The sequence below is a fragment of the Myxocyprinus asiaticus genome, chromosome 6, assembly GCF_019703515.2.
Source record: "Myxocyprinus asiaticus isolate MX2 ecotype Aquarium Trade chromosome 6, UBuf_Myxa_2, whole genome shotgun sequence".
Lineage (NCBI taxonomy): Eukaryota > Metazoa > Chordata > Actinopteri > Cypriniformes > Catostomidae > Myxocyprinus > Myxocyprinus asiaticus.
In genome coordinates, this window is record NC_059349.1 from 7442117 (window position 1) to 7464883 (window position 22767).

Consider the following 22767-nt stretch of genomic DNA (forward strand, 5'->3'; position numbering starts at 1 on the left):
ATAATTACACTAGGACATTATCACAATTTTTAATCTGATTATTTGTCCATTTTGGTGTAAATGGAATAACTAAGCATGCTCTAAATAATAATTTCATTTTAATCCCCAGTTTGGGCAAAACAACAGACAACACAAACAATAACTACAAAATAAAACAATTTAACATGATTATGTGAAAATATGTACTTTCTATATTAAGAATCTGTATAATGGGTAAAATGGATAAATGGGTCAATATACTTAATACAACTTTAAATACGTCACTTTTCCAAAATTACACAATTCCAAATGGCTATTACAAAGATTCATTTACATTTAATTCTGCTCAGACAGGCCTCCTGATTTACCTTATTTAATCAAAAGATGCTCTATACTGGTTTAGAGCATCTTGGTACCCATAGCCTATGCCTAAGATGAAGCAACTGAAACTGGTGATGGAGAACATGGGAGTTGTAATGGCTTCTTTGTTTTGTTTACATTTCAGTGAATTATCAAAAATAGAACCTAAATATTTGTACTGGCCTACAATCTCCACCTCCTCACAAATGGTGCCTTTCTTCTAAAGTTAATGAACATCTTAGTCTTGGTGATGTTCAGTTCCAGCTCACACCACTTAATAGCCGCGTTTCCACTGTTGAAAAAATGAGGGTGTGCTAGTGTGTGCCTGGGCCAGTTGCGTTCCCACTGTCACTTCCGGGGGTTCATTGTGCCACCTCGGGGCAAATGGCCTTTGTCAGGTCAGAGGTTTCGGCAACAAGATCGCCAAACTTGCAGGTTGTACATCCAGTGCACAACGGTACAGGTTCAGAAAAATTTTCTAAATTGCGGACACAGTACAAATCTGTGAAAATGCACAATGGACAAAGTGGTCCCCAAAGATCATGGACAGTGTTCTTGGACATCTTCCTGCTGTTAGTGGAGAGACCACTCGGGACACCGTGGCAGTTAGAGTCGGTGAGTTGTCAGTGCTAACTTATTTTGCTAGCTAGCTGATGTTTACATACAATATAACATCAATATCCTAGATAACATGATACCTCAGCTTGAGCTTCCCTCTTGCTTGTGAAGTGGGCAGGGTGTGTGACATTGGCACCAGGGCGGCGTGTTATGGGCCGGTTTTAGGGCAACGCTGCGGGGTTATTGGCCCGGTGGGAATGCAGATCGATTATGGTCTCGAGGTCCGAGGCTGTTGGCCCTGGTTGTCCAACTAATACCCCTGGCTCGCACTGGCCTGATAGTAGAAAAGCGGAATGAACCTATAGACCTTATTCACGGTAGCACCACTTTTTTTTTCATGGGAATGACAACGAGACTGTGAGGAATAGACTTACCATCTTTTCAATATCACGCACAGTATAAAGCTGTAAAAAGCTCCTAGATCATATCTGATTTTCCACAACTCATGTTGTCTGGAGTTTTTTGTCCACTGAATGAATGTTCTTGGAAAGATGTTTTTCAATGTTTTGTCTGCAAAATGATCCAAAAAGACTTTAAACTGCGGTGCAGCCCGTTGAAGAGACTACGTCTATCCCTCACATGTTCATTGTCATTCCAGTAAAAATCAAAGATGGCGCTGCTGTGATTAAGGTCTATGAAGAGCAAGGCCATTCTCTTGCTCAGACTCTGACTCTAAGAACAACAATAAAAAAAACCCACTATTATCAGTGTTGGTGTACAGAATAAACAATTATGTGGAAAAAAACACATCTGTAACAGGTAAAGGATGGGCAAGGAGGAGGCAGGAACTGGCTGAACAGTCAACAAACTTTTAATGCATAAATGAACTTAGTGAACAATGCGGCCACGTACGTCTGTCTCTCTCGAACTGGCCTCTCCGGCCGCCCCTTATCTCGCTCTCCCGCTGATCAGCTGATTCAGCGCCAGCCATGCTCCATCACGGCCCGGCCACACCCTCCTCCTCATCACAACATCCTTGAGGGGAACCTTTACTTGAGTACAATATATCTGATAAAATGACAAACAAAAAAAACTCTTTGAGGTCTATTTGTCCGAAAATCCACAAGACAACAGATTAAAATGGGATCAAAGTTGATTTGCATGTTGAGTTTGCTTGCCATAATGGTAGGCTGCACTGTATTAAAGGCAGAGGAGAAGTCCACAAATAATAGCCTGACATAGGCTTTGTTGTTCTCCAGATGGTAGTAGATAGTATCTAACATGAAGAGTTTAGCATCATCTACTCCTCTGTTGGTTCGATAAGCAAACTGAAGAGGGTCTAAGAGGTTGCAAGTAGTTACAATGTGGGACTTGACTAATTTCTCAAAAGCCTTTATGATCAGAGTTGTAAGGGCGATGGGCCTAAAGTCATTCAGAAAATGAGCCTTATCTTTTTAATTGCTCTGTAAAGTTTATAGGCACACTGGAATGTTTGGGCATAGCAATGTGGCGGCTCAGTGGCTTCAATATTATGATGTATAGCAACAAAAATGGTGACATGATTATTCAAATTGCCTGTTTTCTCTTTTCTGGTCTTAAGAAGCAATGTAAAACTAACTGAAACGAGTGATCCAGATAGAAAACAACAATCATTTTAGTACTATTTGGAGTAAAAATTAATTTCACGCTATGTTGGCTGTCATAACAACTCAAAGTAGTTTTTCAACGTAACTTACCTCAGACCATCGCTTCATGACATCTACACACTCAGGTGAGGCACTGTAAAAAAACAAAACACTGGAGACTGAAAACAGGCAAATTGTAGAACACTTCCGTTCAGGAAAATGGTGGATAGCTGTTATTTATTTTTGTTGCATAGCAGTGTTCTGTTTACTGTCAGGGACTATAGCCAAAGTCTTTCTAGCAAGTCAGTCCACAGTCGGCCATATTTGGAATGCTCTCGGTAGGCTATTTCCAGTCATGCATTTCCTATCTATTTAAATGGGGAAAAACCGAAATCTCCAAAATGGTTGGTTAAGATTGCGATCAAAGAGCATATTCCAAATCAGTAGTAAAATCTAACAACATTGGTATCATAAATTGTGCCGATTTACCTCAGATTATGCTAAAATACTATTTTCCCAGATTTTATAGCTAATACGCATGCACGTTCTCAAGTTAAATGACAGGCAATGTCTGTATCTAAAAGGTTATTGGCTCTTTTACCTGTAAGGCAGGAATTCCTTTCTACATCCTTTGACCTTTGGCTGCCATTAGGCATTCCAATTTCTCCCATTCATTTGAATAAAAGTGGCCCGTCTCTGATAAATAGTCTCTGCTATAGCTGCGCTCCAATGTGCATGGTCACTATGCAGTGTTCAATGCTTCCTTCTAACTGAGAATAGGATATCTGTTAAAGTTCACTTGACTTTACAATTCATTCATTTGGAATACCCTGCAACATCATTAAACGCAGACAATGCTCGAGTCATGCTGATTACAGGGTTACTCTAATGCTTTGCAATTACTGGTGTGTAAATTTCCCTCTCCACTTCCTGTGAAGTGATTTATCAGTTTACATTTATTCCCTATGCCATTTGGAGTAAATGTGAGCCAAAATCATCACAATTAAAAGAACCAAAGACTTAAACTACTTCAGTCTGTGTGCATTGAATTTATTTAATACACGAGTTTCACAATTTGAGTTGAATTACTGAAATAAATGAACTTTTCCACGACATTCTAATTTATTGAGATGCACCTGTAAGTATTGTACTAAAAGGTGCACTGCACATTCTATTTATAATTATTTATAGGCCTCCAAAATACTCTCCAGCCTTTGTTGATGATTTTACAGAACTGCTATCAGCAACTTCCTCTGAATTTGACTCTTTTGTTATTGCTGGGGATTTCAACATTCATATAGAAAATCCTGATTAGTCAGTTAATATAGTTAATATAACCAAATATCAGAGTTCTATCTGATATACAAATCCAGTCAACATCAAAAGCTTGAAATGTTAACTCTTCAACCAGCTCAAGAGTTGGGCAGAGTCAGCAGGGGAATATTGCAGAAGGCAGAAGATGAAGTGATGGTATAAAGGAGCAGAGTTTATTGAATAATCTTAGTTGCATCTTTCTCAATGCTTTCTCAGCTGACTTCGTTCAGCAAGTGTTATTATACCAAGCAAAAGATCATGGAAAATGACTGCTTCACAACATTGTCCCATGACGTTAAGACCTTGAATGGAGACAACTCTTTATCTCTAACTTTTGAAGACAATACAGCATACAACATATGATTAAACAGAAGAAGACATATATAAATGTGAAATAAGTAAAAATATATATATAAATGAATAATGAATATATAGAAAGTTAAAGAATATGAAAGAAAATAAGGAAACAAAATAAATGAAGTACAACACAGTTGTATGGTTGAAGTAACACACAAACAGGTTGCCTTTAAAAACTCAAATTAGAACCTTAGATTCTTCAACTGTCTTGAAAATGATCTATTAGAAATAGTCAATGCCTCACTCCTTTTAGGCACGTTTCCGAAGTTCCTGAAAACTGCAGTTGTAAAGCCCCTTCTAAAAAAAAAGAGCAATCTGGATAACTCTATATTAAACAACTACAGACCAATATCAAATCTTCCTTTCAAAGGCAAGATCATTGAAAAGATTGTTTTCAATCAGCTGAAAAAATTATTAAACTTGAATGGCTACTTGGACAATTTCCAGTCTGGTTTCCAACCACACCACATCACAGCACAGAGACGGCACTCATAAACATACTTAATAATATTTGGCTAAATACTGATTCAGGCAAAATATCAGTGCTAGTATTACTAGATCTCAGTGTTACCTTTAATACTGTTGACCACATCATTCTCCTAGACAAATTGGAAAACTAGGTAGGGCTCTCTGGGATGGTCCTCAGCTGGTTTAGGTCATATCTTGAAGGGAGGGGTTACTATGTGAACAAAGGCAACTATGAATCTGAGTGGACATCCAGGACGTGTGGAGTCCCACAAAGCTCAGTTCTTGCACCGCTCCTGTTCAACCTGTATCTGCTCCCACTAAGCCAAATTATGAAAAATACCCAAACTGCATATCATAGCTACGCAGACAACACCCAGATTTACCTAGCCCTATCTCCAAATAACTACATCCCCACAGATTCTCTGTGCCTGTGCATTGATGAAATTAACAGTTGGATGTGCTGAAACTTCCTTCATTTAAACAACAACATGACAGAGGTCATTGTATTTGGAAACAAAGGCGAAATTCCCAAGGTGAACACATACCTTGACTCCAAGAGTGTAAAGACAAAAAATCAAGTAAGGAATCTTGGTGTCATTTTGGAGTCAGACCGTAGTTTCAGTAGTCATATCAAAGCAATAACTAATTCAGCCTACTATCATCTCAAAAATATAGCGAGAATTAGATGTTTTTTATCCAGTCAAGACTTAGAGAAACTTGTTCATGCATTCATCACCAGTAGGGTGGACTACTGCAATGGAATTCTCACTGCCCTTCCAAAAAGCACCATTAGGCAGATGCAGCTCATACAGAATGCTGCTGCCAGGATTCTCACCCGAACCAAAAAAACATTAATTAATTAGAATTAATTTTCAAGTACTATTACTTGTTAAAATCACTAAATGGCCTTGGACCTAAATACATTGCAGATTTGCTTGTTGAATGTAAACCTAACAGACCTCTCAGATCATTAGGGTCAAGTCAGTTAGAAAAACCAAGGGTTCCTTGAAAACAAGGTGAGACAGCATTCAGCTATTATGCCACTCGCAGCTGGAACCAGCTTCCAGAAGAGGTTAGATGTGTTTCAACAGTAGCCACATTCAAATCCTGACTGAAAACACACCTTTTTCGCTGTGCATTTATTCACTGAGCACAGTGCTGCACTTACTGATTGCACTGCATAATTTTATTTCTGTTAATTCTATATATATATATATATATATATATATATATATATATATATATATAATTGCAATATATACAGTTGCAATCAAAATTATTCAACCCCCCTGATCAGCAATACATTCTGGTGATGTGAATTAAAACAAATCAACTAAAACCTCAGTAAACAGTCAAAGTAAGTTTTTAAAACACATTTGAGTGATCTTGAGAACAAAGAGTTCAGTTTACCCAAATTTTAAAATAAAAAATAACTAATTCTCTCCACAAATGTCATGTCAGAAATATTCAACCCCCAAAGTCAATCATTTGTGGAGTGTCCTTTATCCTTAATAACAGCAAATAAATGTTTCAGGTAAGTGTTCTCAGGCTTCGGACACCTCTCTATTAGAATTTTTACACATTTCTCTTGAGCAAAAGCTTCCAGCTCATTGACATTCTTTGGTTTCTGTGCTGCCACTGCTTCCTTGAAATCCCAACAAAGGTTTGCAATGGGATTTTAATGATGCACTGAAAGGGCCATTTAAGGACATTCCACGACCTATCCCTGAACCAGATTTTGGACAACTTGGATGTATCCTTGGTGTTATTGTCTTGCTGGAAATTCTAGTGATCACGAGCTTCAATTTACACACTGAAGGCATCACATGTTTCATGCCAGAATGGCCTGATACCGGAAAGAATCCATGGTGTCAGTCACATAGTCAGGATAGCCGTTTCCTGCAGCCGCAAACACCCCCATAACAGGACTGACCCACCTCCATGCTTGACTGTGGGGATGGTGCCATTCTTTTCATCACCTTGTCATCTTACTCCAGACGTACTGCTGACCCATGGGTCTAAAACTCATTTTCAGTTTAATGTCATACATCTATAAAACCTTCTTCCAGGACTCCACAGATCTTTCCTAATTACTTCTTGAATATTCAGTCAGCTGGAGTCAGCATTTCCCTTGAAGTTTTGCTTTCTTCCACACCCCAAGAAGGTTGCTGTTGTACCATATTTAAAAAAAAAATTTATGAATGCTGCTTCCAACTTTGTCAATTGGAAATTGAAGTGCCATGGAAATGTACTTTTAGCCATGACCTTTCTTGTGTAATGAAATAATCTCTATTAGTTTTTAAGACAGCTTATTTTTAATTGCATTTTTTGCATAGAAATACATTTTTGCTTAAGACACTAAACTTAAATGTTAAAACTTAAATAAATGCCATTGCAGATTGATGACTTAATTTTGTTTTAAAACAATTACTTGCACCTTACATATTTAAGAAACAGCTACATGCAATAAGTGTTGAATAATTATGACATGGCTGTATTTATGAAAAATCCTGCTATTTACAAATATTAGGTTATATATTCACACTATGACTTTGTGTCACTAAACTGATATAGATATAAAGTTGAAAAATTTTGGGTCATCAGAAAAGCTTACCTTTGTAAATCCTTTACAAGGATGGGGGGATATATATATAGTATACACATAACATTTTTACTTTTTTAAATTTATTTTATTACTTTTTATTCTTATTTCTTGTTCTTAATTGGTTTGCAAATTTATTTTCTTGTTTTTTCTTCATCATTTTTATGTAAAGCAATCTGAATTGCCACTGTGTGTGAAATGTGCTATATAAATAAACTTGCATTGCCTGTGCGCAAAAGCTTCTCAAAGAAAGCACAGATGGAGTTTACAAGAACAGTTTGCAAAAACTTTGTCTTGTAAATCAGTGCTGCAAATAATCAGACTAGATGCATTAAATTCTGAATTTTGCATCTTACTGTATGCATGCATTACAAAGTGGCTGGGAAAATTGGACATTCATGAAACACCAGCTTGTTTCATTCACCCTGTATGTCACATATTCCTGGAAAAAGCCAATGAACCTTTAGTATAAAAAGATCACATACAAATAAATACTTGACCGCTGTTGCTTTCTTCTAATGATAATGTTCACTTATATCTCTTTGCTTTTCACATTTATGCCACTTATATTTATTTTTGACTATTTTGTTTCATTTTAGATCTGATGAAGCTGAAAGAGGAAAAGCAAGAACTGAATGAAGTGGAGGAGAAACATCAGTATCACAAACCTGATCATTTTATTAGTGCAGAAATGTCTGACAGTTGCTCACAGACTAAAAATAAATTCTCACAAAAAAGAACTCGAAGAACAAAAACAAACAAAAAAACTTTTATCTGCCCTCAGTGTGGAAAGAGTTTCCTACGTAAAGGAAACCTTAATAGTCACATAAGAATTCACTCTGAAGAGAAGCCTTTCACATGCCATCTGTGTGGAAAGAGTTTCAGATATAAAAGAAACCTTAATTTACACACAAGAAATCATACTGGAGAGAAGCCTTTCACGTGCAATCAGTGTGGAAAGAGTTTTGCACAAAAAGGAAACTTTGATTTACACATAAAAATTCACACAGGAGAGAAGCCTTTTACATGCCATCAGTGTGGCAAGAGTTTCACAGTGAAAGGAAGCCTTAATTTACACATACAAATTCACACAGGAGAGAAACCTTTTACATGCCTTCAGTGTGGCAAGAGTTTTGCAAAGAAAGCAAACCTGAGAGCTCATATAAAATGTCATTCAGGAGAGAAATTACACCACTGTTCACAATGTGGCAAGAGGTTTTTAGCGCTGTTCAATTTTAAACAACACCAGAGAATACATACTGGTGTGAAAGCTCATGTGTGCTTGGAGTGTGGAAAAGCCTTTTGCCGAATCAGCACCTTGAAACAGCACCAAAGAGTTCATACAGGAGAAAAACCTTACAAGTGTTCACATTGTGAAAAGAGTTTTGCTCATGCAAAACACCTGAAAACACATGAAAAAGTGCATACTGGAGAGAAGACATATGACTGCACTCAATGTGGGAGGAGTTTCAGCACATCAAGTAGTCTACGGAGACATTTAAAGAAGAATTGCCCAAAGCTGTCACAACCTGAACTTTGTTTTGAGAATCTTTGCCTGCGAGCCAAACTGGATAAATCTGCCTCTGAATGGAATTTCAAAGAGACAACAATCATGACCGCCATGTTTAAGGGTAGTTCCAAAACGAAGGGCCTTCAAAATTAACGTTTCCGTAGGGTTCAACTGATGGACCGGTTGTGCAACGGTAACAATGGCTTCTTTGACTTTGATAGATGATGTTAAAGTGCATTCCATATATATTTTTAATCCCTATACCCTTAATCCCTCCAAATCTCTCACTTTGAAGGGATTAGGGCAAAGGGGTGAGCTCATCAGAATGGAACGCACCTTTTGTCATGTGAAATTTGTGTAACTTCCAGAGAGGGACTTTGTCTTAAAGAGACTAAATGCTAAATACCATATGCATGATAAAATAAAGAAAATAGAAAATTTTGGTCATAGCAATATGCTTATTGTCAGAGACATTATTAGGATGAGATAGGTCATTCCTGTACATAGGAATGGGAGAAATCTTAAACGCTAAATGTGACTACTTGTAGGAATGGAATCCGGTTAAAAGAGCCAATCATGGTTTTTATTAAGACAATTACTGCCTCTGTTTACTTGGAAATGTGCATTAGCTGGACCAGACGCTGGAATAGTTGGTTTTTGAATGATTTTATTTTTTCATCATTTAAGCTAAAGCAGCACAATTTAGAAAACCATTGTAGCCAAATTTTATGTACTATAACTACATTTTTGCAAACTGAATTTAAAGTGCCATGTTCTGTTCGCTGCAGTTTCCTTGTGAAATTAACACTAGAGGTGCTACAACAACTGACAGTTTTATACATTTTCACACATCACAAGTACCACGGCTGATTATTACATTTTTTAACACTTCTTTTACTCACACACAATGTTATGATGATGAAACACTTTTTCTATAATGCATTATTTGACAAACAACACATTTTAACGCTTGTATTACAGACCCACCTACATTTACACACTTACTCTAGCGTGATTAGCAGAGGTGGAGGCAAATCCCACATGTGCAAGTCTTAAGTCCTCACCTTCAAGCCAGCAAAGTCAGTGGTTCATCTCAAGCAAATCAAGTCAACACCTGCTAAGAGTCAAGTCAAGTCACAGTACAAAACAGAAGCAAGGAGAGAGATTTCTCCTGCAAAATACTTGCTGGTTGAAGGTTTTACAACAGTGCAAAAATGTAACAAAATTTTCCTTGAATATGTACTAATATGATCCTAAAATGTGTTGCTTTTACAGAACATCTAATTTGACAAGATTTTGTCACTAATTCGCATCAACATAAATAAGACTCAAGTACTCCTTCATCGACAAAAACAGAAGATGTGTACCAAAGACTAAATAACATCTAAAGTAACTGTTAATATTGTAATATCCCTGATGTACAAAATGAAAAGACGAATTTTAACGGTTTTAACTGTTATAAAAAAAACAAAACCTGGCCTTATGAGCCGTGAAACTCGCGATTAGAACAGACTAAGCCGGGTTTTTACAGGCATCACTGAATAAAAATATTTTCATTTTCAAGGACTTCATACAAGTGAGAACTTAGAGCTTTCATATGAGTCAGAGTTTCTCATTTCTATTACAAGTGAGGTGAATGGTATTTACTAATTGGACACTCGTAATTACAGTAATTGTGTGAACAGACCATTAACAAATGTATTAAAAAATTAAATGGTCAGAAAAAGTAACACACTATATTATAGTATGTGAAAGTGTATCATTAAACATAGTATCATTACTTTTATCACATTTTAGCTTTTTAGAAATGTTGAAAATCTTTAGCCCTTCGTAGCGCATAACTTAGTGAAAACTGACATATATTGGATAATAATTCTTAATGAAGTAAACATTTTATAATCCATCAATATTTCTCTAAATGTGCACACTCTTGGACTAAACGTTGGATGTTGTTCACCACGTCTACTAGAGAAAAATCAACGGGAGTTTACATCATTGAATAGGTATATCTTTTTTATATCGGTTTCATCAACGTTTTGAAATTTTGGCAGAAATGAAGAAATTAATCTCACAGTAACATTTCTATTGAGAAACAGTTGCTAAATACTGAAACTGAAGCAATACACATTTCTAATGTATTGTTTGTGATGATTAAATAAGAATTGTATGTTAATAACATGCAGTTCAATTAAACAATATTGTGAGGCAGCTGGTGTTCTGAAAATCGGACCTACCTGCTCAGGATGACCTACCAGAAGTTTAAATTGTCATATTAGTCTGACGGAATGTGCTTGTTTCTCAGAATGAGCTACCATTAACCATGGCCACCTTTACCATATAGGCGAACTAGGCAGCTGCCTAGGGCGGCACTTCAGAGGGACGGCAAAATCCACACGCACAAATTGATGCACTTATGGCCGCCGCCGCCACCAGCATTGCCATGTAATTGCTATTTTTAATTCAAGTATTGCTCTGCAATACTAATTTTGTCCGTTCATACAACTTCATTAACCTGCATTTTTAGCTCTGGTAGCTCAAACAGATAGGAGACTGCGAATCGGCCTGGAATCTGCTGTGATGCGCTTTTATTTCCCCAAAGAAGACGGGTAAAAGGTGAAAAAACTGTACTTGTGTAGCGACAGCTCTCAAAACTGCCTTTCTTATATCCATTCTAGTCCTGTTGCTGAAACTAGACAAGTATTTTAAGATTGTAATCTTCTGAATATTTCATCTGTGCCAGCCAGAAAAAAAGAAAAAAAAAAAAAAAAAGAAATCAAACAATGTACACTGGTGGCTAAAAGTTTGGAATAATGTACAGATTTTGCTATTTCGGAAGGAAATTGGTACTTTAATTCACCAAAGTGGCATTCAACTGATCACAAAGTATAGTCAGGACATTACTGATGTAAAAAACAGCACCATCACTATTTGAAAAAAGTCATTTTTGATCAAATCTAGACAGGCCCCATTTCCAGCAGCCATCACTCCAACACCTTATCCTTGAGTAATCATGCTAAATTGATCATTTGGTGCTAGAAAATCACTTGCTATTATATCAAACACAGCTGAAAGCTATTTGGTTCATTAAATGAAGCTTAACATTGTCTTTGTGTTTGAGTTGTCACAGTATGCAATAGACTGGCATGTCTTAATATTAAGTCAGAAATGGCAAAAAAGAAACAGCTTTCTCTAGAAACTTGTCAGTCAATCATTGTTTTGAGGAATGAAGGCTATATAATGCTTGAAACTGTCAAAAAACTGAAGATTTCATACAAAGGTGTACACTACAGTCTTCAAAGACAAAGGACAACTGGCTCTAACAAGGACAGAAAGAGATGTGGAAGGCCAGATGTACAACTAAACAAGAGGATAAGTACATCAGAGTCTCTAGTTTGAGAAATAGACACCTCACATGTCCTCAGCTGACAGCTTCATTGAATTCTACCCGCTCAACACCAGTTTCATGTACAACAGTAAAGAGAAGACTCAGGGGTGCAGGCCTTATGGGAAGAATTGCATATTTTCATAAAGTTAAACAAATGTCTGCAACTGTGCTTCAGCTCATCTTACCAGTGTTCCTACTGTAAAAATCCCACCTCACTGGCCCAATGACGGAATCCAGTGGAGTAGTTAAGGTATCTGCGCGTTCCTCTATTTTGTGCGTGTGTTGCTATAGCGTCATAACTATTTGATTTAGTTAAGACCAAATCTAACTCCATTATTAATTTAATCTGGCTCCAATTATATTAGAACTCGAATTTAGGTTGAGATTCCAATTATTATTGATCATCATGTGAGATCTTATTTAGATTTGGATACTTGATTATTCTAGTCAATTATATCCAGTTATATTGCATTCGTCATCTGGATTCCTGAAATTTGAGTCCACGTGCCGGCCAGGCACACATTTCACAAACCGGTCAGTTTGTTATCCAAAGGTAATTGACTTATACTATTCAGACAAGTCGTTCCCTGCGTACTTTTATCTGAATAGTAGTTTTGATTAGTGCCCCTAGATCTGCATACATTTAGGGGCCGTTTACAAGACAATGTTTTCAACTAAAAACGAAAAACTTCTTAAAACAGGTTTCAAAGTGCAAGTTTTTGAAAACAATTATCGTCTCCATGTAAACATACAAAAACGCGAATATGTGAAAACGATGACGTCATGCGCACGCGTATTACGTGTTATATAAAGAATGATGGATTGATAGGTATCAATTTGAGATGTATAATTATCAATATGAATACTGGTGAATTTGAAAGTCTTGAAATTAATGTATCGATTCAGATGGGAAAAATGTATTGGTATTTTAAATGTTATTTATTTACTTAATTTTATTTGATGTACCTTTACCCTGCAGTTCATTCACCCACCGCTTATGTATATAGCCTATAGACAGAGATGTGATGCCATGTACAGTATTCAGTGATATGCTTAGAATATGAAAGCATGAGGCAGTGAAAATGCATGTTAGATCCAGTGTACACAAGACCTCTCTCTCCGTCAGAAGATATCCATATATCAGAGTTCTGTCTGATATCCAAAACTAGTCAACATGAACAGCTTGTTATGTTAACTTGCTCTCCTACCAGCCCAAGAGTCAGCAGGGGGAATACAGAAGAAGGCAGGAGACGAAGTGATGGTAAACATGAGCAGAGTTTATTGAATAATCTTGAGAGTTCAGTCTATAGGCATGCGCGCGAGTACTTCAAAACAATGCGCGAGACATTCAAAACTACAATGGCGGACTACAGGACAGTGTTTGTGCTGCTCAAGATTTTGAGTTTATTGATGCTTCTCCAGCAAAGTAATTGTAGTGATAAAGCAACCTCATCATCTGTCCAGACAAAACTGTTCGATGCTTTCGCCATCTTCATTGTTTGTATTCACCACTCTGTGGAAGAATGCTTATGTGCGCATGCGCGTAGTGTTTCTTTACAAAGTGACATCGCCAACTACTGGCCTGGCATGCATAATACAGCATTTTTAGTTGTTTTCGCGGATAATTTTGGCAACGTTGTCGTCTGAACACGAAACTTTTCAAAAACACAAAGGAAAAACTTTTTAGTACATCGTTGTCGCGTAAACGTACCCTTAATTACAGTAGCACCATTCTCAGTCAGAGGGAGTGACTAATACCATCAGGTTAAGCCACATTTACTCTTAACTTGAATAAAATTACAGTAATCAAAAGGTAATGACTAAAACTATTTAGACATTCTGATATTTAGTCCCCACAGTCTAGGTACACTTAGTTAATGTTAAGAAAGCTAAGGTCCCAGAAGACATGCCTGATGCTTTGTCAACGCTGAGCCGTTAGTGTGTACTAACAGTGATTGCAGATTTGCGGCAACTAGGACTTAACGTAATCTATTTTTAACAAAGTTTAACAATTTATTAGTTAGGTAAATATGTATCATGCCAATCACATAATTTAATAAATTCAGAAATCATTAATACAAAATATCCAATGCTCAAAGATTAATCTTAAGAATAAGGGATGCATACCTGACTTTTATAATAATACATGGTGTTATGGGTTTATCACACACAACGCCATGGGGTTCAATATGGTTACAGAATCACCCTGAGCCTCTTACGAATTCCCCTTAAGTATCCAGACCAGAGTTTACATCAGAAGGCTAAATGGTACACAATAGGCTATTCATTTGGAATTTTAACATAATTAACATACATTTGGGCCAATATACCTTTCGCTTCCACAGCTCTTTAAGGATTGTTCTCAGCAGAGATCTCTTTAAGCACTTGAAAAATAGTAGGCAACCTATCCATGACATTGCGACATGCTACATGTCTACGAACCCATTGTGTATCACTAAGTCGCTGGAGCTCCCTTAGTACACCATCATACATGTTCTGCTGCACTTGAAGCCATTTCTGATGGACGTAAGATCCAGACAAGGAGACATATAGTCTTTCCAGCAGAGAAAAGAAATCGCCAGCATCAGGTACACATTTGACAGCATCTACTATGACCAGGTTGAGACAAAAAATGCATGCTTGGCAACTTCTTTTATTCTAGCGTGGACAACTGAATGTGCCTTACTCATTACAGCTGCCCTATCATAGCCTTGACCTACAAGATTTTTCTTGTACTCCAAACCATACTTCTCCAAACAGCCAATTATTTCCTCAGGTAACCCAGCAGCTTCCAGCTTTTCTGCCTCTTGAAATTCTAGAAAGCTCTCATAAATTAGACCATTGTAAATGTATATCAGGACAATTGACATTTGCTCTTTTTTTCTGAACATCCTTAGTTTAGTCTATGATGACACAAAACTGTACACTTTCTTTACTTCCTGCATGATATCCTCTCTAACCATTACTGCCAAACAAGACAATATTTCGTTCTGGATGGTTTTACTTGTATACTTGGCATTTTTGGCTTACTGTTTAAGTCTTTTTTTAATAACGGGATCATGTTTGCCCAGCAAATCTAGCATGGCTATATAGAAAAACACCCCATCTGTCTGAGTCTGGAGACTCCCGGTGACCCCGATGAGTTAGATTTTCAGAAGCAGTTAGGACAAAAATTTCAGCTAATGTTCTGATGTACTTCTGATTTTCAGTTACCTTTTTCTTGTAATGCTCATCCATTACACCCAACAGTGAGGTATTTTTGTCTCACATCTTTTTGTGTTTTGCCCATGCTACCAATGCATTTACATGGTTCTCAGATTTGGCATGAGAAGAAAACCGACTGTCTTTAAATGTAGCCTTCTTCCAATTACTATACCCTTCAGATGAGGTAAAAACTCTCTTTGAAGCATCAGGGAGAGAGAAATATTTACATGCTAAACAGTAGCAGGCATCTTTAGACTGCGAGTATTCAAGCCATGTATGAGTTTGGTATCAGCACGGAAGCTCCTCCAGACAACCCCTTGAAAGGTCTTTGGGAAGTTCTGTAGTTTAGGCGGGGTTGGACCATCAGACCTAAATTTTGATATATCTAGAAGAGGAAAATAAATATATTTTAATTTTAAAAAAATATTTTTTTTAATTTGATATCACTCATCACATTAAAATAATAATAAATAATATGAAGCTAACATTTATCACCTTAAAGTCTAATTACAGCTACCTTCAATCTCTACTATAGCTGCCTTTAAAGAACCATACCTGTCTTAATTCAAGTTGACAAATCTCACCAATATCTAATAACAAAAGAGCTGAATGTAACAGTGGTAAGGAGGTTAAACTTACATTTAGATATGGTCCTTTAAATAATAATTTATTTGAGGTATTAGCCTATTTTATTTTAAAGTAAAAAAAAAAATGGATAGGCGCAATGAACACAACATACTGTGGGCACCTGACATACTGGGGGCTGGTGATTCAAGCTCTCTCTCTCCTCCCTTTCAGTGTCCGGGCTCTCTTCCTCTCTATGCCCTCTGTCTACCATGTCATCGTTCACTTCATGCTGGATTTCTTCTGTTTCTTCACTTCTTTCTAGCTCTTTGTTCATTTCTATATTTCTTTCTTTCTCTCCATCTTGTCCTCTGCCTTCCACTCCCTCAACTCCTTTTGTACCTTTCACTCTTTTATCTGCACCTTCCAATTGCACATTCTCTGTCACTGTTTTTCATGTACTTTTTGGTTTAAAAAAAACTCTGGATGTCAGCTTTTCTCTTCATAGTAGTGTTGTGCAAGGTGCATCAAGTTTGCACTTAAGACTACCTAGCTCCACTTGTTTTGTTTCCTAAATGAATACAAATGACACATTACAGCATGACTGAGGGATTTCAAATACATTTATACAATAATCTTATATGAATTGCTGCTCTAACTACTTAAGATAGCGTTTGTTCATTTAGCTCTAGCTAACGTTACACTGTAAAAAGGTTGCTGTAAATTTTACAGTAACTTACTGGCAGCCAGATGCCAGTAAATTACTGTAAAATTATTTACAGTATGATTATTGTATTTCCATTTACAGTAATATTACTGTATTTTCATTTGCAGCATATTTACTGTATTTTCATTTACAGTATTACTGTATTTCGATTTACAGTATAATTACAATATTTTCATTAAATAAAATTAACATTTATAATTTATTTAATTTAAATTTTATTAAGATTTCATTTGTAAATTTGTAAGTAAGTAAATCTAATTATAGTACAGCACTGTAAACCATGTTTTTTTGCCAATCAGTTTGTTGTTACTTTTTAGTAATTTTGTCAATCAAAGTCAACAATCTCTCTGAAGAGAGATGCCACGGGGAGATTCAGACTGACGATTTTCTTTGCACCCTCTTTCCAGATTTTTGGCTGATGTGTGACTTTGATTGGCATTTGGTGCCATCAGGGTTGATTCTCAGAATGAACCTGCAAGCACAAGAAAAAATACATTATTTCTCAAACCAGTGTTTCTCCAACTGTCATAACTCTGAAATAAAAGCAATATGTACTGAATACCTACAGGTAAAGTACATAATTAGTTGATAATCCATGACATTCAAATCACTGAAGCTCCATCCATTACAACAAAATGTATTTTTGGTTACCTTATGCTGCAACCCTCATTTGGAAAAATGTTTGCATTTTAAAAAATATAAAAAAAATATTCATAGACTCACTAATTAACCTAACATACATGTGGGAAAAAAGTATAGCAATGGGAGGAAACTCAAAGAAAGGCCCTAGCTGGCCAGCAGATGCATACCTAGGATGTTCTTACTTCGAGGCAACAATGCTTACCACTGAGCTGCCCTTTTTCAGCCTAGATGGGTTGGCATTACAACAAAATCACAGTCCATTTTCCCACCAATACACTTCACATCCCTCATCTACTACATTGATGGTTAATATCAAAATGAGAATCAGAATCAACTTTAATGGCCAATATTTGTACAAATACAAAGAATTTGACCACAGTTTTTTTCATTGCTCTCAATGTGCTAACACAGGAATTTATATTATATTTGATCAATAAAATGTATATCAATGTGGATTGACCCTAACCCTAACCCAAATTAGGAATAGAAATTTGTAGTCACACTGTCATATAACAATTGGTGTTATGCTGCTTTTGAATTATTTAATGATGTACAAACCTCTGAATAAACTCCAGTGTACTGGCCGCCTCTTCCTGGTACTGCACATTGAATACATAGTAGCAGCCAAACAGGTCAGCTAATGCTGATGAAAAATCCGTTAGCTCTTGTGGCTGGATGAATGACTCTGCCCTCCATAGTTAGCATCCATGTTTTTGCTTGGAGAACAGAATCTCCTGTAACAAACACCATCACAGCAGCTTTTTAGTGTTGTTTCAGGCTATGTTCAGCCTATGAGTAAGAGCTTAAAGCTGGTGTTGTACAGACCCAACGTCTGATCATAATCTCAGCCATAGTATCAATTAATCAAACCATTTTCAGAGCCTTACCAAGTGCAATCAGCCTTGGGGTGCTGGGAACAGAGAAGCTTCTTTCTACATCTGTTGGAGTTGCAGTAACCTAAGTGCAGCAACTAACAAAAAGTAGGAAGAAATTCAATAAATATATAGAGAACATACTTTTGTCTTTCTTTACAATACTTCCTAATAGGCTTTGATTTTTTTAATGATGAAAATAAAATGGACCCTCAAATGCATGACACATGTATACAAAAACAGGAATAGTTTTGAAATGTCAAACTATGACCCTAATTACAATCATTATTCTCTAGAAACAGCTGTTCAAATTAACATTAATACTTACATCAGCCAGAAGAAAGAGTGAATCCTCCCTCTCTCTGAAGTACGCCATTGTGGTAATCATAGATGCAACACCATAGTCAATATCTCCTCTACCAGCACTGTCTATGTCTTTCAGGATTATGACCTTTCAGGTACAACATTTTGGTTATTGGTCTTTTCCAGTTAACACAATTTTTTGTTTTTTTGTTTTTCTTAAAAAAAAAAAAAAAAATATTACTGTACTGTTCAGTTTCCAGTATTATAAATGCATTAATAAGGGTTTGTACACCACTATTATTTCTTACCTCTGTTCTTGAGATAGTGTATGAGTCTTCGGCCAGCAATAAGTGGAATAATATCTTTTATGTCTTCTAAGGTAACAAACTGGAGATTGCTGTCCGTCTGCACACCAATACCAGCCAAATGTGCTATGAAATTGTTATGATCCCTCTCCTGAAGCATGGGTAGTGCCTTCCTGATTACCTCCTTCATTCAGTCCATATCTTTTCATTTACCTTAGACAGACAGAATGATGCAAAGGCACAAGATTAACATCAAATCTTTTGTACAAAGACAAAGACTGATGTCTCCCTGCCAGAGTACTGTTCAGGGTTTTGAAGTTATGCAGCTTCCTTGCACACTGCTTGAAAAATGTGTGCTTGCTTTCGAAACGCAAAGTCCACAGCCAAATTAGTGGACCAAAATGAAGTATGAGTTCTGGATAATGCAGTAAGTACTGGTGCTTTGGTTTCAGTGGTGTAGCTGGAAACAGTGAAGCTCTAGACTCAATATACTGCTCAATGAGAACTCTCAAATATGCTACCTGGTTAGCGTGTATTTTGGGGGCTGTCACCATATTAACTATCTCTCATAACTGCAGGCACAACTGCCAAACCTCATCCTCCAGTGGATTTTTAATGCGATCACCTAATAGCAGTGGGAGTAACCGGAGCAAACACCAGTTCTGAGCTGCATTACCCCCCAACTTTTGACTGTCCGCTCGCATTTCACATGGTTTATTGTTGACATCAGTCCCAGCATACTTAAAAGTAGATATGTTCCTGTTTAGTTGGCTATAAGTGAAATGCTTTCCCACATTGACAAGCTGCTTGATGTAGAGAGACAGATCTGTTGAAACGACACCTTCAAAAAGGTCATGTCCCAAACATGGCGGGAGTCCTGGGTCACATACATGGAAGTGCTTCAAGTTATTAAACACAGAGACAAATTGTATGCCATGAACATCAGCTAACTGAGGGTTTCTGGAAAGCTCATTAACAGAATTCTGGTAAATTTGCTTTGTGCATCGGAGGCCTAATTCTGCTGGAGCATTTTGAAAAGTGTATCTGTGTATAACACAGTAGCGACATAAATATTTACTTTTACTGAAGTTCTCGGTGAAGCCACCAATCATATGTGACACAAGGTTATCTCCAGCTACTGCAAGCACTGCTCCTTTTATTATCTGACCACTGCCCAGCTCAACCCCTACCTTTTCAAGATCCCTCAAATCTCTTACAAGAGGACCAAACACTTTGCCTTGCCCAAAAAACTGCAAATCGTCCTCCTTACAAAGCATAACAAGCTGTATGGGGTCTATAGAGGACCTATTATGCGGAGAGATTTCTGACAGGGACATGTAAACAGCAAGTTGCTTATGCTTTTTTCTCCCTGAGCCAAGAGGATTTACCACTTCAAAGGAATCCTGGTACAAGATAATGGACACTGAGGACATACACTGCTGAAAAATATCCTTGTCTTTAAAATTCCTGCCATCCCTTACATCCTCCAGTAAATGTGGATCATCTGATCTGTGTGCCTTTACTTCAGCGTACTGTGCTTTGACTGACTCATGACTCAAAAGTGCTTTGAGGGTCTCCCTTTCCGGAACATACTGCAAAAAGCAGTCTTTTCCTTTGGCATTTGTACCTAGATACACTTGTTTAGGTGCCACATAGTTTTAAAATTCCTCTTGAAATATGTCTTCTTTGCTTCATCAGACCTAAATACTCCCTCATTATACAACCTCAAAAGATTGCTCTTGTTTAGACCAGCTATGATGTTATCACTATCAATTACTGACAAATTAATCTTTGTTAATTCATCTCTCAGTTTTGAAAAAAAATATGTTCCAGGTTGCTGTCATGCACCACCTGGAATTCCTCTGTTAAACTTTGGATAGTTGTGGCTGGTAGTAGCATTTTGGATTGCATCCTCAAATAGAACTGCCAAATTTGTCAAAAACGTGTCTTGTATATCATTGCAATGTTCATCAATCTCAAAATGCATTTGAATGTCATCATGGATTTCACTGTCATGCCTACTGCTTGATGCATCATTATCTACTTGTGCAGGGTTCTCCATTGAAACTCTGTTTTCTGCTGACGTGGGATGTGAAAGATGATTTCACATGAAAATGTTTTTTACAGTTGTGAAAAGGGAAGGTAAAGGGAAGGTAAAGGGAAGATTTTTCCCATCTCTTATATGCCATTTGAAATGGTCACAAAAGCTAAGCAAATTGGGAGATGTATGCTCGCATCCCTCAGCCTGACAAATCACTGCATCCATTTGAACAGATCTACAGCTAACATTTTTTGGCTGTGTGTGCTTCCGACTGTGTGACTTGAGAGCAGACAAAGTCTGAAAACTGCAAGGACAAGTCGGCAAACCACAGCCTAACCTAGAATTAGCCAGGTTCCTATGTATTTTGATATGGTGGTAAAACCTGGAAAGCGTTCGCACGGATAAATTATATTGTCTGCACACAAATTGCGCAGCCATCTTGACAGTAACCACTAACTAGTTGCTCGATAAATATCAACCATGAAACGTAATGTTATGAGAGGCTGCTGATTTAATGGCAACATTTTAATATTAAAGTCAAATAAAATTGGTTTAATCGGCAGTTTCTTTATCTTATTTTTGTCTGCTTAACTTACCTTTACGACGGCAAACACCAGAAAAGACAAAAGACACCTCCAATCTGGGAATCGAAAACGATCCAGACCACAACCTTGAAAATAAAAAAAATATGCACTTGAAAATACTGTCTCATAAAAAAAATAATAATAATAAACTCTGCTTTAACATCGGTGTTGCCTAATACTCTTTAGTATTTCACATTAGCTTGCTATTAACGTTAAATTAAACACTCCTGATTAGCTAACGTCAAAGCGGTAGAGGAACACACAAAAGTTGTTTCTCTGTTTAACTAAGGTTTTCTTCAGCTAATTTATTTGATATTAACTTATTCACCAGTTAATAATATCACCGTTATGACGGCAATCACCGACAACTCCCAGCCAACAGCCAGAAAAACGGGCGCCAAAAGACAAAAAGATACTGTTATAAAAAATCTTTGCTCCAGTGACGCACGTTAGTATGCTGTTAACATTACAAGTCAATACATTTGAAAATGTCTCAGTTTTATATAATAATATATATAAAATATAATAATACAAACAATATACTAAAATTTTCGTTGAATCATCATTGTAAAATTTCATTCTCAGTTGTCAAATACTAAAAATATTTGAAAAGAAATCTCCCTTGCCATTGGTCAGTTTTTTTGCGGGCAGGTTCACTACTGTAAATTGATTTACAGTACAGAGGAATTACTATAGAATTACAATAGTGACCATATATTTTCCCATAATCCTTTGCTATTTACAGTAATGTACTGTATACACATTTTACAGTATCTTACTGTACGTATTACAGTCAAATTACAAAAATCAGTTACAGTGTAGCCTACAGTTTGCACAAACCCACTGTTTAGTTGTTAAGAAGCTTGAAACTACTTCAGACAATACCAAGAATACATTATGAATAAATAGTTTATTGTATTATTTAGCCTACTTTACCATTTATCTGTAAAATATGACAGTAAACTAGTACATGGTTTTGTTGCTGTGATCTTGACTTCTCAGTGCACAGCGCCATGTTTTTGTCGTGTGACGTCACTTGCCAAAACTTCCAACAACCCTTAAAGGCGCAAGCTGATGGACTGAACCAATTTTTAGCTGTAGGGGTGCATGATACCCCACTTTCTAAAATAATTAAGAGTTAAGGTTGTTTGACATGAAAAATCACATAGATAACATCAGCATCTACTATAATATACTTACATTTATATTTATACAAATGCTGCTGTGGCAGATGGGGTGGCAATGCTTTCTCTGAGGGTGGCTGTTGCAACACCGGTAGATCCGCCTCTGTTTGCACAGTTACACAAGTTTCACTAACTTGCAAACTCATCAATGCCACTTTGTTCATTCTTGAAGTACAAAAACCT

The 22767-nt window shown here is 36.9% G+C and overlaps 1 protein-coding gene and 1 long non-coding RNA gene across 2 annotated transcripts in view; one reads left to right on the plus strand and one right to left on the minus strand.

Annotated features, from left to right (window-relative positions):
• The window catches only part of LOC127442934 (gastrula zinc finger protein XlCGF8.2DB-like), a 171061-nt gene that overhangs the window by 20302 nt on the left and 127992 nt on the right, over nt 1–22767 (plus strand). The window lies entirely within an intron of this gene.
• On the minus strand, nt 17013–22656 carry LOC127442996 (uncharacterized). Its single transcript, XR_007897576.1, has 7 exons — nt 22601–22656; nt 21413–21486; nt 18779–18988; nt 18496–18618; nt 18183–18265; nt 17854–18029; nt 17013–17125 (listed from the first exon to the last, which is right to left on the minus strand). It is a non-coding gene; the product is annotated as an uncharacterized LOC127442996 (long non-coding RNA).